The sequence below is a fragment of the Tyto alba genome, unplaced genomic scaffold (assembly GCF_018691265.1).
Source record: "Tyto alba isolate M040663 unplaced genomic scaffold, T.alba_DEE_v4.0 Super-Scaffold_7, whole genome shotgun sequence".
Taxonomy (NCBI): domain Eukaryota; kingdom Metazoa; phylum Chordata; class Aves; order Strigiformes; family Tytonidae; genus Tyto; species Tyto alba.
Window position 1 is genome coordinate 37,946,097 of NW_024881328.1, and position 18,592 is coordinate 37,964,688.

Sequence of the window (18,592 nt, forward strand, 5' to 3'; positions counted from 1 at the left end):
TTGCCAGTTAAAATCACATGTATTGCAGTAGACTTAGCAGAGAGGTGATTGAGGTTTTAATTCAGACTGTTAGACTGCATGTTCAATGATGGTAGCATAGACAATGTGAAAATGCAAAGTATAATTTTTTTTTTTTTGCAACAATGCCATCTTATCATCCGGCATACATGTTGTAGATGTGTCCATCTTTCTGCTAAAGCCCCCATTGAGTGCCTCTGTCTTCTGCATTTACCTCTCCCAAGAGGCGTGCATTCACCTCCTATGGTTCTGACTACGTGGCATTATTTTGCATCAGTGACACATCAGAGGGCTGTTGGGACGCCGAGTGCTGAACACTCAGCTGTCGAGAACATCGATCTTTTTGCTGAGCCAGAGCAAATTTAATTAGCTTATTTTAACATTCCTCTTCATCCTGCGGGTGGGTAGAATTGATGCTGACTGGAGCCTCATTTCCACATAGCTCATTTAGTGTAACTAATTATTGTGTGTAAGTGAATGGTACACTCTGCTGACAGCCTCTGCAGTAAGGTGGAGCAGTCACTTTCCATTTATTTGCTGTCAGAACAGTCTGAAACCTTCCCCCTTCAAGGCAGCAAAATCTTTCAGTTCTTGCTGGATGTTAACAGGGAAAACTGGTGGAAAACTGTAGTTAGCACAGCCCCATGCCAGTGACACATGCTGCAGGTAGGGAGACTAACTCAGTGTCGAAGAATGAGAATCCAGTCTTGGAAATAAGAAAAGCCTGAACTATCTCCAGCTTATGGTTAGTCCCCTTTCTGTGTATACATTATGATTCTCTCTAATTGCATATTTACATCCTGGTTTTTATGATCATCTTAATACTATCCTTCTCTTTAACTTGGTTTTAGTCATGGATTTCTCACTAATCTAGTTCCTGGAAATTCCTGGCCCATTCTTGCTGAAGCTTTAAAAGAATCAACTCCCAAATAAAAGCATTAGCTTGTCAGATACAATATATGGGGAATTAATTTCTGAATGATTCAAATCAGCAAAATTACAAGTGTCTGAGAGGTGAGAAACTGTGCAGCCTTAAATATAGGTCATAGTACCAGCTGTCCCCATAATACTTAGGGGATACTCAAAGACACGTGGCAAGGAGGCTCCTTACTCCTTGATTGCAGCCCCTTCAGAGGCTGTCTGCTACTTATAGCTGTGATGTTTTCCCTGGTGGGCTCTAATCAATGGCTTACAATAAGAAGAGAGCGTGTGTAGGAGGATGTGCAGAGGAGGTTATTTCATTAGGCTAACTACATACAGTGTACAAGCATTTCCCACTGAGTAAAGAGAGTCACAAAGGGGGTAGTAACGTCTGTGGTAACCTTTGCTATTTATCCCACATAAACTGCAGAAAACTTAAGACTCTCCTCTATACGAGTGAGGCAAGAAGAACAGTTTTAAGAAGAAATCAGAGTAGTTCCCTCTTCTGCTCTGAAGTGTTATACTGGGAAGTCAGTGGGGGGCTCTTGCTCTTTTTCCATTACATTCCTGGCATCTTTGCAACCACTTCCCTCATTCCTGCTTGAGATCCTCCTGCAATGGAGACTGTGCATATAGCAGCCGTGCCAGGTCTCCCAGTGGAGGAAGTCTGACTGGGAGTGTACTGTGCTCCATTTGCCTTCCCTGGTGGGTGTTTTTTTGTTTTTGGAGACATTGCCAGTTTTTCTTAGAGTGGGCCTAGGGATTAAGCAGCTCCTTGGTGGTCTCAAAGCAGGCTGGACATAACAGGGGATAGAATGAACAAGTTTCAAGTGGAAAATAAAGCTGAGAGAAAAAGGCTTGGACATAAGTGTACACACATGTAGCATTGTATAGTTCTTATAGTGTCGAGTTTATGCTAAATTCACTGAATAAAGACTAAATAGAGTATGTCTTTCTCTATTTTTTTATAGGAACAGAGAGTTTCCCTTGTTTAACAACCAGACGCAGCATCCTATCATCTGCTTAAACAGGTATGAACTTTTTGCTTGTTAGCATAGTTTCACAAGGAGGCTGCTTCAACAGACCAAGAAGGCTTGAGAAAAGAGCGAAAAGAGAACTCCTCTAGCTCCCGGAGCACTTTATTTTTTCTGGAGTTAGTTCCCACTTTTGTAATCCTCCTCAGTTTTCAATTGAAAAGCCTCCTGTGTCTGATGGGAGCCACCGTGCCCATTGTCAAAGCAGCTGTCGTCTTGCTTTTGGCTTAGCAAGAACCTGCTTAGAGCTCTGGTTGGAAAGGGCCTAAGATGTTGGTACAAAGGCAGAGCATCCTAGAGAGGTGATGGTGTTGCTGCACACTGCTCTGGTTTGTCACGTCCTGCCCCTGCATTGGGTAGTACAGCAGAAAAGATGAGAATGGTTTGACAGGATAAGGGTAAGCACAGTACCTCCTCATCTCCAGAATCAATAATGATTAGGTTAGATCTAAGAAATGCACTTTTTCTCCTCTTAGGGAAAGAGAAAGCTTTCAGGAGAGACCCCTGTGTCAGAAAACTAAACACAAGTATTAGAGAGAACCTGTGATGCCTCTGTCATGTAGATGAGCTGATACTTGTTTTGCCAGTATATGGGCATGGAGTTTGACTGAAAGTCTGTATATGAAGTGTAAGGAAGAAATGCATGAGGGCAGAGTGAGTAGGGTGGCAAAGTGCCCAAGTTTCTGCTGTTGTAACTTCACTTGGGCAAGGCAGGGTGAAATACTGCCATTCTTTTGGGGTGAAGTGTTGTGTTCGCTCTGACCTTACAACACAAGCAAAACAAGAGGGTTTCAGTGAGCTCAGGAGATGCCTGTAGAAGCTTATGGAGAGTGAGATGTAAGGCATAATGGGATGGTGGTCTCCTTCCCAGGATCTCCTCTCAGCTCAGCAAGCTAGAGGAGGTTCAGACTCTGCATCCTTTGAGGAGTAGCATGAACACACACGCAAACACACAAATTGTATTCAGCTGGTAAGTTACCTCTTCTGTGTTGCCATTAATAAAAAGGTGCTGGATTATGCCAGTTTAGGGTGTGTTCCTTCTGTGAGTTTATACTTAATCAGTGAGCAAAATCAGTCTCCCCTATTCTCCTCGAGTAGTCTGTGCCATGCTTCTGAGACTGCCAAGATACTTAATGATGAGAAGATTGGAAAGATCAAGCACAGCTTTAAAGTAAGGCAAGCTGATACTACAGAATGAAAAAAATGTAATAGTGTCTGATCTGGGATCTGTGTGTACATGCACGTATACACTTTATGCATAAGCATACGTATTGGGTACAAGGCTGGTTTTGGACTTCTTGAGCTTTTATAAGCCCATACACCTATTCATTTCCTGACCAGCCCCTAGTTTACTTTTGCATGCAGTCTATCCAGGCTCTGTGTATTTCAAGGAAACTGAAGTCAAGTATCAAATTTGGCCCTCTGGGTTTTTAGGCTACAAGTACCAGGGGGGTTCGCTTTTCACCCATGAACTTTTCTCTCTCGCAAGCCATGGCAACACAGACCTGCTGTGGGCTGTGCGAGTCAGGTGGAGGCTGTGTGTGCCAGCCTCTCCTGCCCCCGAGAGGGACACATGCTGCAGGCGTGCCTGAGGTTTAAAGTGTCCTTGGTTGGTGCACTAAATCTCAGTGCTGCTTCTCCTCATGGAAAGCATGGCACAAGCAGTTTGAGAAGGAGCATTTGCCTTCTGGACGGTGAACTGTGGGAGGGCAGGAGCTGCCCCGGCCCCGGCATTGGCTCAAGTCAGGCTCCCTGGGGGCAGCCAGCACGTCCAGCACCCCAGCACCCTGCAGACTGGCTCCCCACCAGTGACTGCCAGGGCAGAGGGCAGCATAAGGCTGCTTACACCGATCCTACATGCTTCAGGAATTTTCCCATGACTGCAGAATACCCTTGCAGCAGTGTGCAAGTACTAAATGAAGGATTAAATTAGCCTCCAAGACTTAAATTAACAGGCAGTTTTATTGCATTCACCATTTCTCCATTGATAATATTCCACTGGTGATAAAGTAAATTCTCAGACGTCTACTGTGCAAAGCTTAAATTGTCTCTGCAGGTCCTGTCTTTAACTGACAGGCCTTAAATTATTGCTCTTGAAATAAAGAGTATATTTGTGGAGTGCCCCACAGCCTCTTGGTGCTGCTGGGGTGCCACAGACAGTTTAAGAAGTGGGCAAGTTTGAAATGAGAAGAGAGGGAAACAATCATACATCAGGACTAGGATTTTCCACACAGGGTCACTGCATCAGTGGTTAGGAGATGAAACCAGGGTATAATATCTTGTGAGCATTACTGTCTGTTCTGTGTCCCTTTGTCTCTGTAAAGACTAGAAGTAACAGTGAAAATTAGCAGTGGAAGTAATGTGCTGCAGGTGGCTGACAGGGGAATGTTCTGATAAAGGAGGTTGGGGCTCAGGAAGAGGAGATTGTCACTTACCTCCTGTGTAAGAGCACCCCCCAAGCCTGGGCTGTTGGATGAGGAGGAGGAGTGGCAGAACCAGCAAGGTGGCACAGGGGGCTACAGGGATGGGTGATAAAGCTCCCATCTGTCTGAGCTGGGGTGTCAGTACAGTCCGTTTGCAGCATTTGGAGCTGAGGGCTCAGCTTTGGAAGTGTTACAGCATTCTCTGATAGTGGGGTTTTGCTTCTGATAATTCTGGGGCTGCTGCAGTGACTCTTCAGGCTGGTCACAGGGCCCCGTGATTCCACGTGTGCTGTGGACAAGCTCAGTGTCTCCTTACATGAGCTTTTCACTGTGCTGTCTCTGGATGTGAGCTGGTTCTATGAAGGCACTCCACAGCAGAAGGGTACCAAGACAATTTGCTCACCTGGACTCAGCCTAGGCCTAGTGCGTGAGCAGGAGGGGAGAACTTTAACACTCGCCAAAGGCTCCGTCACCTTGAGATTCTTAGTAATTTTGAGTAGCCTTTTAAGTATAAGCATTACTTCTTTTTCTACTGTGAATCTACTGATGCTCAGAAGCAGAGGTGCATAGATGGGGACAGTGCTTGGTAGCAGCCATCCTGAGCAGAGGCTGGAGAACAGCTTGGGGCCAAGGTGAACCTGTGGTGTACTCAGGGAGAACATTTGTGTATCGATATTTTGTTCAATTAGGTTGGAACCCCATCAGATAGAAACACATCTTATATGAATTCTATAGAGAGCTAAGTGCACTTTAAATGGCTGCACTTGAAATACACCGTAGCTTGTATTTTAGGCTTGGAAATTTCCCTCACTGCTGGTCAGAAGTTAACATTGTACAGAAGGATGTCAGTGAGTGATGATTAAAACAGTTTTTAGGAAAAGGGATGTGAACTGTTACCTGCTAGAAGGATTTCTTGTAGTACTCAGAAATGAAATGTGTCTTGATTTCTTGAGAGTCAAAAATCTAGAGATGGTGTTCTCCTTTTTCATTTTGCTTACTTGTTTTTTTGTTTGGTTTGGTTTTTTGTTGTTTTGTTTTTTTGTTTGTTTGTTTGTTTGTTTTTCTCAATGATCTTTGTAGAGCTGGGGAAAGAATATAAGTGGACAGAGTGCAAGATACATCTTAGTGGAGTTATTGGCATTGTCTTCTCTTTTCCCATGCAGCCCACTTGAGTGTCTCCTGTGTGACACTGGGAGGGTTGCAAGGAGGCTTTCCCACCTGGGTGGTTCTGACACAGGGCTGAAGGAGGCTCTTGGCATTCCTGCTGTCACAGCCAGTGTGGCATCCAATCCTCCTTCATCAACCTCCCTCTTAAAAATTGTTTCCTGCCAACTGGTAGGCTGTTCTGCACTTGCAAGAAACCTTTAGTTTCCAGCTAAAACTCATCAATGGACACGGGGTTCTTGTACCAAAATAGCCTTTAGTTTTTCCTGCTTTGTGTTTATTCCTTATCATCAATCTACCTCTTTCCTCTTTTGAAAGGAGGGCTGTCATTGATTTTATAATTAACCTGTCTCCTTCCTCCTTTCTTCTGATTATCTTAATAGTCATTATCTGAACGTTCTTTCATTGGAAAACACCTGTTTTGAACATAAGCCCTGAAGGCAGAACACTCTGTTGCTTGTATTTATCGACTACCAAAGGTAGCATTTGCTACATTTTGAAAGGATTCAGGTGTGGTTGTTAAGCTGTGGAAAGGAAGGAGAATGCCCCTGTCACTGGTAAATCGTGATGATAATGGTGGTGGTGTTAGTAATAATCCTACCTAGGCAGGCTGAGTCACTAGTAGAAGCTTAAAAGTTGTTTACAGCCAAGAAGCAAAATTGTTCAGGCAGGAATTGACAGGCAGAGGTTATATGACTTGCTGCAACTTTTTATTAAGCATCTTGCTAACTCCTTGAATGTAAGAGGTAGGCCGGAGAGACCAGGAGAGGTGAGGAAGAGAGAAGTGTCATCCTTCCTTTCCCGTGTGTAACAATGATCAGAGGAGCCTAATTTTGAGGAAGAGATTGGTAAGTAAAGGAAACCGGACCATTCTGTGTGTTGCAGCTCATGCTCAATGCTTTTGTCAGGTCAGCAGCCAACCCCAATGCTGAGCTTTTCCCCTCCTCTGCAGTACTGAAGGGACTTTATAGAGGGGCAAAATTACGGAAGATGAAGGTGAGTTGAGCTGATTTTTAGTTTTGCGAAGACTTGCTGCAGTTGGGAAGGGTATTTTCTTTTGCATCTCCAACAGTAAAATCAACATAATATTTCCTGAATCTCAAGAACCAGTCCAGTGTGGCAATGTTGAATTCTCACAACTGTAAGTTTTGTCCCCTGAATCACGTGAAGAGAAATAAAATTCCACGCCATGAAGTAGAAGCTCAGCTCTCCTAAAGGCAGTTGAATTTTTGCCATGGCCATCCTTTTGAAAACATATTGTCTTGCTAAAGATTATAGCTTTATGGCTGTATGAAAAAGGAATGGCCCATACTTCTAAAAATTATAGTTTAAATTTTGAAAGTTATACAGTCCTTGTTGTACGGTGCATATGTCAGGACTTCATTCGTGGGAACTGGAAGGCAACTCCATGTTGGTCAGATTATGCCATCCATCAGTGTGCGACCGGGCTGGTGGCCTGCTCCAAAAGCCTTGTATCACTTGCCTCCTCCAGTGGTCTGACCTACCAGATCACTACCTGATCTGCCAGATGTCCCCTGTTTATCTTCACAGCAAACCCTCCTGCTGTCTTAAACCACCTCTGTCCAGAGCATCCTACTGCTGAATTTTTCAGAACTTTCCTGTGGAAGCATCTGGTTGTGGCTGGTGTCAGGACCGGGGTACAGCACATGGGGACTTACCTGTCAGCACTGAGAGGGAGCTGGAAGTCAGTGCCGCCTGTGAAGTTGATAACTGTAAATGGCTTTGTAGTGCGAGCCACCAAATGCCTTATGTTCACTGATGGGAAACCTGATGCTCGGAGTTAAGCCTGAGTTATGTGTATTTAAGCAGCTGTGGTTAGTAAACACACTTTGGAAAGAGATAGTGGGAGTAACAGCAGTGCTGTGAGCATTCTCCGTGAGAGGAGTTTGAGAGAGGCACAGATATCCTTGTAGTGAGGAGCGAAGCTTATGAGAAGAACAGATGTTTGAAGCATAATGTTCTCTCCAGCATAGTTGATGAAAGAAAACTTCATAATCATGACCAAAAAATACTCTAGTTGTCATCCTTAAGATGGGTCATTTTTTCCCCTCATTTTTAATCCCTCCAAGACTTCAGTCTCTTCTGCAGCAGGAAGTTATAATTCAGTCTAGTCTTTGACTGTGGCACGTTGGGCAGCTGGAATAATTACGCAGGGTTAGGGATAGAATATGTTGTGCGATTCATGTACAAGTGAGGCCTTCACATGAAAAGGGAGTTCCTGACATTACAGACACAGCTTGTTCTCTTCATTGTTTTCCAAATCATCCTTGAATTCTAAATCAGAAGGCTTCAGGATGTTTTTGTAATAAATTTGTAAGGTTGCCTGTTGTTCTGCCTTTTTCCATGTCTATGTGGGATATCTGGGGCAGATCGTAAGGCACTTGGATCAATAGTCCTTTATCAACAATTAATTTATAATGTTACTCATACCTATGTCTGTAAGATTTTTCTGCAGTGTACTCTTAATGACTCTCTGGTATCCTTATTTTAGTTGACTCCTTTTGTGTAAAAAAAAAGTATTTTGCTTGCTTAAACTTGCTTAAAATTACTCTTGCACCAATTTTGCTTCTAAAAATCTAAAGAACACAGAAGAATAATATTTCTGTTTTATGAGTGTAATGAAAACAGTATGGGACAGAACGGGATCAGGTCTAGGGTTAATGGCGGCATGCCTGGGAACTAGATATTGTGTGCAACAGCTTTTGCTGTGGTTCTTGCTAATGCTCTGTGATTCATCGCTGTAGCTACCATAATATTAGTAACTAGGTGTCCAAGTCTGGATTAGATCACTGTTGTGTTAGATGCTGTGTGCTCAAACAGCAGACTTGTTCCAGACCCCAAAGAGCTTACAGTCACATCTACAAAGAGGCGTGGAGGTGTAAGCAGCCAGGCAGCATGCTGGTGAGACTGTATTTGTCAGTGTAATTAGTAGCTTAGAGACTCCGTACTTCATGCTGGGCAATTATAGATGGAAAACCGTACTCATGTGATACAGTTCACCTGGGACATATCAGCATGAAAGCACATACATTATGCAGCTAACAAGGGATCTAATCCTATTTTACTTGTGTTTTTTGATTTAAAATCCAGTGTGTTATTAGTTGTAAAATACACGGGGCCAGATTAATTTCTAGCCTGTCTCCACTGTTTTAGCATGTTTTCCAGTGGGAATATTTTTCTCTCTAGTACAGCAAAAGTCCAGTTACTAATTCAGCTCTGTATTTCCACATATTGGCCAGTGTAGTAATTAACAGAAATGGACAAAACAGTTCAGCTTCATTAAAAATTAATCTAAATGTTGGCCTTAAAATGGAACTAGATCCTCTTCCCCCCCTCCTTATTTTTCCCCCAGGTTCCGAATGTTTAGATAACTGGCTTCAGCTAGCAATAAAACCGGCAAATTAAGATGAGAAAAGCTATTCTTTTCTAGCCTGAGTGAGAAGGATCTGGTAAAGTAATGAAAGTGCCTTCTTCCGCAATTGAAACGTACCCATACCTTTCAGATCACATTTGTACTTTGAAATGCCCGAAGTCTGGTCATACTCTTGATTTGAGTTTAGCTCAGTGCTGGAAATGGTGTTGACAATTAAACTATTTTGTACACTAAAATAATTGATATTATTTGTCAGTGTGGGGTGGTATTCATTGTTCTCTCGTGGCCTTTTTTCACCACATGACCTACAGTCTACCCCTAATTCTCCAGCCCCTGTATTCCCTTCCTGGGGTACTAAGTGCCAATAGTTTTCTCATCCCCTTGGTGTTCTCTATGAAAGATTCTCTCCCGTGATCCTTGGTGTTCTCTATGAAAGCTCTCTCCCATGATCCTTCAGACCCACAGAATTTGATTATTCCCTGCATCCCTGCTCTCTTCCCCCATGTTTTTTTCTGATTCTTCACCAGATTATCTCCATTTACTCCTTGGACCTCTGGGGTCTCCTGACTTAATTTGAGTCCCATGTAGCATTTTCTCAGTGACTTGCCACGTCTTCTCTGCTATGACTTCCCACTGTAGGTTAACCAGCGCCCGTTTCATCCTCTACCTGTCTTTGCTTAGTTAATTGGGCCAGAAAAAGCATATACTATGGCTGCACATGAGCTCCACATCTACTGATTAGACCACCAGAACGCTGCCAAATAGAAGGAATAAGGGCTGAGCTCTTCCCCTCGTGTTTCCTTTCATAGAGGCATTAATATCTTCTCTGTCCTCTACCCATCTGTGGATTTCCTAAGGTGGTAGGTAGGAGCTTAGTATCTTCTGTCAAGCATGATAGAAATTGGCCAGTGTGATTCACAATTATGGATGTGGATAGACACAGCAGACAGGCAGACACAGGAAACCGGAGCACAAACATAATGAGAGAATTAGGGAGCAAGTATTTTTGGATTGCTTGTACATTCACACATCTTCAGCTGAGTTAGCCAGCAGAATCGAGCAGGGGGTTGACAACACTGGTTTAATGTCAGGGGGAAATTTTAAGGACCTGTTATGTAGTTGTGGAGGCAGGTTGGTATCAGGGACTTGATGCATACCTTGTGATTTATGTTTTCTTAAATGGATTCTGGCACTACATTGTGTCACATTTTTAATTGCTACCAAAGGCAGTTCTTTGTAGCAGTGTTTTAAGAAATGAGCATCCATCAGAAGAAGAAATGCAGAAAGCTTTATATAGATCCCTGGAGAAAAGAGGGGGGAAGTGTTATGGAGATTCTGTGAAAGAATTAAGACATTTAGAGGCAACCCAGTTGGTCAGGCCAGCAGCCCTACAGAGTTGAAATAAGAATCTGCTTTTTCGTTTTGTTTTTATGCTAACATCAACAGCAGGGACTCCTTAATGTATTTTGTGAGCTGCAACCTTCATCAGACTTCGCATACATATTTTAAACTGTGCCTATTCTTGATAGTCCTGGCTGATCATCGAGAGTTTTAAGAGATCAGGTTCCCTTTCAGCAGCACCAGGGGCCTGTGCTGAGCTTCTAGGTTCCCAGGGGTCAGAGCTGTTAAACAGCCAAAGCTCAGAACTGTCTCTGTCCCCAAGCTGTCACGCAGGTACACGGTGTCCTGGATCCCTCCACTTCCCCATTGTGCTCGCGAAGTAACACAGGCTCTGGTGTCAGTGGCCAATGTTGCAGTCCTCTCCTTTTGGGTCTCCTTTTTGTGGCTGCAAGTTTGTTGTGCTGCCTCCAGGCAGATGCTGTGCCTGATAAATGTCCTTCCTTGAGCAAAACTTTCTTAAATCTGGATCCAAAGGCTTTGGTTGGGAGCCAGAGTGTCCTCGCACATATGGAAGGAGACAGCCCTTGCCCTGAAGAGCTTGCAGCATAAAGAGGTAATTTACAGCCAACGTGAACATTATAATCTCTGTTCTACAGCTTGGAGAACTGAGGCACAGGCTTATTTATTCATAAATTCAAGGTCACGAAGCAGGTGAACAGCAGAGCCCTGGACTGAAATCTGATCTTGCATCTCAGTGCCTTAACCATAAAACTGTTCTGCCTTTTGAAAGATCCTCCTGCATATAGGAGTGTCTATATTATACCACAGTGGTAGGAGGAAGAAAATCTCTATTTGAGTGAGATAATCTGGAAGACATTTAAATTGGTGCATGGATTTCTTCATCCTTTGGTCAACTTTAGCAAATTTTATGCAGCTAATGCCTAATGGAGGAAGATAAATTGCCAGCAAATAATAAGTTAACAATAATCCAGAGAAGAGGTGAGAGAATCATAGTCTCAGTACTCTATAGATAATAAAAGGGAAATCTCTTTAAGTAAAGTACCTTATAATTGCTAACGTTATTAATCTCCTGGAAAATCCATGTCTATGAAGAAATAAGCCACACTTTGAACAGAAAGAAGTTTTGTTTTTCATCACTGAGAGGTTTGGACAATTGTAAGAGGGGCAGCCCTATGGGAGCATGATCCCGGATTCGCTGCAATTAGCAGAAAGAGAGCAGGGAAGGATGAATAAAATAGAAAAGTGATGCCCTTGAGCCAAGAGGCTGTCAGAGCTGGTCCCGCTGGCCTAAACTGGCACATCTACAGTGTTGTGTGTCCTAGGTGTGGAAGCAGGTTGTACAGAGCTCAACCACAGCTACTGTAATTATAGTTGCTCTGCGTGTCCTACCTTGGTCCTCTTCTCTCAAATCTCTCTGCACCACGATCCACTCTCAAGTATGATATGCCCATTGTCTTCTGTGTATATAGGGCCAAGCTTTGCTCGTGTTTTGCCTTCCCATGGAAGTTGGTTGGAGTCAGTCTTGTACGTGCATGGGAGCAGGAAGGGGTTGAGGTGGGAGCTCCAAGTAGCCAGTGAGTGCCGGATTCAGAGCTGGGGTAAGTCAGGGTGGTTCTCTTGACCTCACTGACATCACTCATGATGGATGCTGCATTGAATTCTTCCCCAAAATATTGCTTCACAGTGATTAAAAAACATCTCCTTTAGGATCTTGCCTTATTATAAGGTCATACCCTTAGGGGGTATGACACACTCCCCATCTGACCTTCTAAGTTCAAGCACGTACACTTGTATTTTACTGCATGGCTGAGAACCTCCGGTGTCACTGGAAGACGTTGTGCTTCCCCTATCCTAGGCGGTATGATCTACCTGTGCAGCCTGAGCAATTCAGATGGGACATCATCATCTTTTAGGGTGCTCCCTGCTGCTGGTTCATGAATTTGTTCCCTCATTTGGTGAAGAACACTTTACCATCTGCTTAACTCATGACAGGTCAAAGTACATTATGCATAACATTCAAAATGGATAGACCAGCTACTAATGTTGTATAAAGATGCAAGTGCAGAACTGGGAGACCTGCCTACTCCACTGAATTTATATCAAAGATTTATTTTTTTCCCTTCTTTCAGCTGACTTTACATTTCCCTCTTGAGAAGATCATAGCCAGGGGTTTTGGCATAATGCATGCCATCTCTCTCCAGCTGATATATTTTTCCTCTTAGAGCTGATTTGTTTAAAGTGTGAAAGTTGCCTAATGCTCTATCATGGACAGGGTCCTTGAGAGGATGATTGATCTTTCACAGAAAAATTCACTCTGTTCTCATCTTAAATGGGATACCGTCTGGCCGGTCTCTTAATTCCAATAGTGGTAATTTCCCTCCTGTGGATGAGTAGATACGTCTTTTTTGAGAGATCTTTCTGTGAGATAACTCCTTGAGTAAGTGGCTAGTAAGTTATTCTGATCAGAGGTGTGAAATCCTTCCCCCTTCCTAACCCACTACTGGCTGCATGCCGTTCCTATAGTCTGCATCAGCTGCGACATTTAACACCTATACCGCTGAACAAGCTACTTTATGTAGTTTATTACTGGCTCGTGATTCAGCCACACTACTACTTATCTGCTTTGAAGTGGCTGCCGGCTTGGGGTGCCTGTTCTGGAAACTCTGGCTCCTAGTCAAACTGCAGTAATGCAGTGTCCATAGCCATTAATCCAAAAATGATGAGACTGTAAATGGAAAAGAAAAAAAATAAAAAAGCCCAGATGATACAGTGATATTATTTGAATTTCCACAAATATATATACATAAAAATCAGCCTAAATTTATAAAGCTAGCCAATGGATAAGATGGAGGGGAAACCAAAGTGTTGCATAGATTTGATTTATCTCTAATATTACCAAAAATTATTTTTTGTCTTGAGTAGCTGTGGGAGTTGCCCCTGCCTTGCACATACACATAATTGTCTAGTTTTCAAATCAAGCCTTGTAACATGGTCCAGGACATGTACGTGTGCTTTATCCTCCTCAAATGGAATATTGCGTAATAGTACTGGATGACAACAGTACTGTCAGCTAATTTTTTTCCAGAATAAAGTATTCAGCAAAATATATCTGTCTGGGCATCTCTGCTGCCTCTTACTGCAGAAGGTTGTGGAGCTTATGAAAATGCTGCAATGCAGCAAGTGTACTACCACTGATTAAAAGTAGATTTTTGTTGTTGTTGTTGTTTTTATCCCCCCCTTCTGCAGGCTTGTGGGTGGCATTTTAATCAAGTTCTCATGGTAACAAACATAATTTAAAAGCACTGAAGCCTACAAAATTAGAGGTTTTTTCTGTATGTGCTTGAGGTGGGTGTTAAGTCATTACAACTGCAGTGATGCTAGTTATTTCAGTGTTTCTGGTGCAGAGATGACAAGGGAAATAAAATGGAAGGAGGTGTTGCTGAATGCAGAAAATCTTTGTCATCTTTTTATCAGGTTCTATTGTTGTCTTTCCTGTAAAGAGGGTGCAATTAAAGTAATGTGTAATGTACTCTTACGTTGCTTTTTCATTCTTTTAGATGTATTCTGGCATCACAGTTATGTCACATTTGTAATTCCTGAGAGGCAGTTTTATTGCCAGGTGTTTTGATTCACTATTGTGAAAATGAGTGTCCATCAAAACACACATGAAAATGCATGAGAAACTGTGGAATGCTGTATGGAGTTGTCATTTATTTCCGTATGCGTGAACAGAGGCATAGGAAAGCAACAAGGGTTAAAAATGAAACCAGGAAATATTTTAATTGAATGCTTCACTTTCTGTTAATGAATTGATCTTGAAAGCACCACATGGCTAAAACATGCGAACTCATGGAAATTAGGCAATTGTGTCTGATCACTAGGTGGTCTGCTGCTTTGCCATGTTCAATTGTGTTTAATGCTGCCTGTGTTCTGAATTCACTTAATGACCTTATACTGCAATATGTTTGCAGTCCTGCAGGTACGCAGTAAACAAGGGAATGCAAGTGAGTAATCCTGTGGGGGTGTCAGAAAATGTAAGATACAGCTCACTCTTAGCTGCTGAGAAAGAAGTGGATTTACAATGAGTAAATGTATTGACCATTTCCTGCTCTTAAATATATGTGCAAATGAAGTTCCAGTGATTTTTTTTTTATTATTATTTTTTTTACCACAGCCTGACGACAGGAGATTAACAGTGTAAGATTTAACACTATAACAACCCAATTGTCCTTGCCTAGGTTACCTGCAGAAGAACTACAACCTTGCCTCAGGAGCCGTATGTCAGGAATGGTTATTGCAAATTGGTGATCTCCCAGCATAGACATGTTTGGCTCTGTCAGTAGCACCAAGTCCACACCTTCAGTAAAGTGTTGAAAGTAGAATTTTCAGTTAGGGGTTGGGAAAGGACAGAAACATCTCAGCTATGGGGAAGAAAGCTCGCTTTGTCTCCCTCTCCTTCCACACAGGTACTGATCTGCTTTGCAACAAGGCCAGGCTGGTCTGCTCTTCATCTTCCACAAAAACATGTTGGAAACTTAGACTTTTTGCTGCAAAGGGACTGGTTATTTGTTTTAGTGTGTAAAAGTCCAGCTGTGCCCTTTCCTGTCTAATTTGGCCCTGCATAAGCACTTCACAATGATTTGCAGATGGGACAGTCCAAGGACCTTAATGTATTTTCTAGCATGGGTACAGCATTGGGCTTTGCTGCTGCTCCCCCATTTTTACGATCTTGTAACTTCTTTGTTCGTGAATTGCTGAAATGGGAAAATGAATGTTAGGAATTAAGGTACAAATAATTTTTTTACCTGGATTTCAAAGAAGAGCTGGAGTGAGAAGTGTCTTAACACCATGTCTTCAGAGTATTTTCCCTGACTGTTTTCCTTACCACTGACTGGGAACTGGTCTTGGTGCACAGGTGGGTCCGACTTGGAGTCGGGGGAGCTTCAAGAAGCTTCTCACAGGGGTGACCACTGTAGCCCCCTCCCCCACTACCAAAAACCCCACCACTCACTCAAACCCAGGACAGCAGAAGACTGTGAATGCTGTACTGGTCCTCCCTAACATGAACTCCTTCTGCGCCTTTCTTGCTGCGGAAGCTTGTTCTGGTGTGATAAGGAGAACATTGGACACTGTTCATAAATCTCCCTGTTGATTTTTGGAAATCTTTCATGTTAAGACATCCTGGGATGCTGAACAGGTAAACCAGTAGAGAAAGCAGTAAAAGGTCAAGAACCAAAGAAAATAGAGCCACATTGGTTTTCATACTAGGAAACCAAGAGAGCGATGAAATATTAGCTATATGGAGAAAACTGATTATACAGTAACTTCCTGTCACCTTTGTGTTCGTTTGGTGTTGATAGAAAGAAGCCTTCTATTTAAAAACATGTTGTCTCAATAGTCATTTGTTGCTGTGGAAAAAGGAAGAATACCACCCTCGTTTCAGAAGCTACAAATGATTATGAGCAATGCTCCTTGGAAGCAGTACAACAAAGTAAAGTGCAACATAGTCCTCAAAGCAGCATATCATTTGAATGGTTGATGTTTGAAATATCAATTGTGTCTTTTAAATGGTAATTTTTTTGCACTTGATCATAGGCATTATGTCAAATATAATGATGTGGGTATTGTAGTCTTTATTACCCCGATGTTAACAATACCCACTTCACCAAGTAAAGCCCCTCTAAAATGTCCTGAAATTTAAAGAAAATTGAAAGGTGTTGAGGACTGCAGTTTTGAAGTATCCTCCCACATCAAATCCTTCTGTATCAAATCAGGTGCCTCTTTAAAGGACAAGTAAAAACTTGCTTCAAGAAAAGTCTCCTGACTTTTGTAATATTCCTAGAGAACACTGACAAACCACCATAGTAAATCGTCACTGAAAATCTCTGCCAACTGGCATGCACACAGTAGGGTTTGATCCTAGCAGCGCTTCAGGAAAAAGAGCTTTAAGGTTTTATTCTTCTAGTTTGTGCTGCAGCCTCGCTCATCTGAAAAGTTTCAAACTGGTAACAGCTAAAAGGACAGCAGTAGAGTGCTTCTTTTTACAATATATAAGTATTGTATTTTTTAAAAAAAGAGAAGTGTTTTTCATTTCTTTGTTCTTGACAGTGCATATGTAGGGTACTTAGTCATGCTTGAACAAACCTTGATACTGTTAACCCTGGAAAAATGCTCCCCAGATGCCAACTCAGCTTAATACAGCGCAGAAACTGGGTGTGGGGTGGGAGGGGAGTTTCACGATCTGTAAATTGATCAGGAAGTCTCAATGCCTGAACTAGGATTTTCATCTGTGAGGATTTAGTACTGACCATAGGGCTGTTTCAAAGATTGGTGTGAGGCTAAGCATGGGCTGTACGCTGAGGCATGTCTTCTCCTGTGCCCAGAGATGGCATGAGAGAGGAATGAGACTGAAGAGGGACACCCTGGTGCTGTGGGGCAATTTGTTTGTATTTTACTGAACTTAGTGCCTGTTTTTTCACGTGTACCTTCTTCACAGTTTTGTAGGGGTGCTCAGCATTTTATGTGGGGGGTCTTTTGTTCCATATGGTGTAAGTCTAAACTGCAGAGAAAGTAATGGTTGTTTATCACTTCAGAACATTTTTGGAGGTAGAAAGGTGTGTTGACTTTAGAACAAGGTGACCTGCTGCTCTGCACATGGTCTGTCCTGTGGGCTGCGAGGAACCTCAGTCTGACTTTTGGGGCTACAACCTGGATTCTGGCCAGGACAAATCTCAGTTCAGGGCCCTGGGTAAGTAAATTCAGGCTGTTTTGCACCTTTGACGCAGGACCTGGGACAAGTATCTTGCTGCCCCTTAATCAGCACTGTCTTGCTGAGAGAAAGGATTAGGGGGAAGCCCCAGCATGGTGTGTCCCTTTGGATGGCTGGGACCTGCCCAGGGAGGGCAGCTGGGGCTCAGACACATAGTGGTGGCAATGCCAGAGGAAAGGACCAGAAATTATGGGATCCACAACAGGAGATATGAACGCTGCATTACCCTCAGCAAGTGGGAGCCACAGAGTGCAGAGGCATTCTCCTTGCAGTCCCAGCATCCAAGCTGGCTCTTCCCCAGAGCCACTCCAGCAGCAGCAGAAGTCTGGTCAGGAATAGACCCTAGATCTGAATGGCAGGCAGCTCTCTACTGATGAAGAGAACATAGCAAAGCCTTTAAGATGCCTTTGTTGGGACCTCTTACATTTGTCCCTGATTGAGCCTGTACTTTCTTTCAGAGGATACAATGAAGGGCTGTCTGTCTCTGGAAAAAGCCTTTCCAGGTCTCTCTACACTCTGTGCTTCAAATCAGACTGTCAGACTCTGGCCTGTGATACTGCCAGTGCATCACTTGCCATCACTATGGATACAGTGATCTTATCTGCTCGTGCATCTCTGAGCATAGCATACACATCCCTTCATATACGGTCCATTTGCTGATCATGGTGTTATAGGTGAGACTGCCAGATAAGGTGGCTTGCTACTTCCTGTTATAAGACCCCGTTTCTACTATCACTTTGCCAATCTTTTTGTGGTTTGGGCTGCAATTTTCCTCTCTGGCAGTTAGGCTCGCCTTGTTCTTATGCACGTGTTTTGGCCCAAGCTGCCCTTTCCTGGAGCAAGGCTGCCTTCCTGGGCTGGCTTGAGGAAGCCAGGTTTGCTGTTTTAACCCAAGATCTTGTCTGTGAAGTTCATTAGCGTCCTTGTTGTTGAGGAGGGGACAACATCTTTTGAAAGTTTGCTGAGTGTCAGGAGAGACTTGCTGGAGCCTCTGCTGCTTCCATCCTCCCTGAGCCTGACCAGCCCAATTTATGTCATGTTATATCAGATCACTGTGAGTGAAAAAAAAGAATAAGCTGCCTCTCCTTTGCTTATAGTCTCTGGGAGAGGAGAAAGTTCACGCTTTCAAATGCAGAGGCAACCAAAGTTAGAAGATATGGTCAAGAACTTGTAGAAGCAGGGAATCAAGGGCAGAAGAGACAGCTCTGATGAAGGGTGTGTGGGGAAAGGTGAGGATGGCTAAGCAACGAGATGGAGGCAAGTTGTAGAGAGGGACTGGGTGAGAAGTCCAGGAAGGAAAACTGGAAGTTAATAGAGGAATGGGAATGAGGAAACTCCTGCTTGGGATGAAACGTGGACCCTGGTATCAGGAGGATAAAACTTTCAAAATCTGCAGTGGTGAAAGCTGTGGCCTGGACAGCAAACATGGACAGACCCTGGGTGAGGGACTGGAGCCCACAGGGGCAATGCCTGGGCTGGGCTGGGAAGCTGATGCATTGGAGACTGG

The 18,592-nt window shown here is 43.2% G+C and overlaps 1 protein-coding gene across 37 annotated transcripts in view; it reads left to right on the forward strand.

Annotated features, from left to right (window-relative positions):
• The window catches only part of MAP2 (microtubule associated protein 2), a 235,414-nt gene that overhangs the window by 129,483 nt on the left and 87,339 nt on the right, over window positions 1-18,592 (forward strand). For 33 of the 37 annotated variants that reach the window (XM_042784417.1, XM_042784420.1, XM_042784416.1 and 30 more), the window contains one exon: window positions 1,911-1,970. The exons of the other annotated variants lie outside the window; for them this stretch is intronic. The gene's annotated coding sequence lies outside the window, so the exon portion shown is untranslated. The remainder of the gene's footprint in view (window positions 1-1,910; window positions 1,971-18,592) is intronic. 37 annotated transcript variants of the gene reach the window in all.